This window comes from Tupaia chinensis, unplaced genomic scaffold, assembly GCF_000334495.1.
Source record: "Tupaia chinensis unplaced genomic scaffold, TupChi_1.0 Scaffold147773_1, whole genome shotgun sequence".
Classification (NCBI taxonomy): Eukaryota; Metazoa; Chordata; class Mammalia; order Scandentia; family Tupaiidae; genus Tupaia; species Tupaia belangeri.
The window spans coordinates 480,104-480,702 of record NW_006207624.1 but is presented as its reverse complement, the minus strand read 5'-3'; positions in this window follow the sequence as shown (position 1 = coordinate 480,702).

Genomic DNA, 599 nt, shown 5'->3' with positions numbered 1-599 from the left:
ATACCTGAAAGGAAGAACTCACAGATCAGATGCAGGAATCTTCTAAGAAGGCAAGCGTATTTACCTCTCTTAAATGAGAGGGGGAAAAACCTGAGAATTAGCAAGATGAAGGAGGATCTGAGTGCCAAGAAAATATTTTACCTTAAAAATTTTTTTTTTTTAATTTAATTTAAAGAGAAAGATTGAGACAGAGAGAGGATACTGAGGGTGCACTACCACCCTCTAGATTGGGGTCTGGAGGATGAAGTCTCAGCAGAAAATCTTCAGTAGTCTTAGTCCTTGAAAGGAATAGTTCACAGCTCAGATGCAGGAATCTTCTCAGAAGGCCTGTGGTTTTGCCTCTCCTAAATTGAGGAGGGAAAGATGAGAATTAGCAAGATAAAGGAGGATCTATGATCCAAGAATGTATTTTACCTTAAAAATAAAAAAATTTAGGGACCAGCAGTTAGCATAATGACAATGTCGCTGGACTCCCATGTAGTCGACCGCGGTTCGCGTCCCGGACCCGGTGGCTTAAACTCACACTGGGTGCGTGTGCATGTGTGCCCAAGATCCCGAGAGGAGAATGGAGAAGAAGGGATTGCAGTGTGGCCATCCCC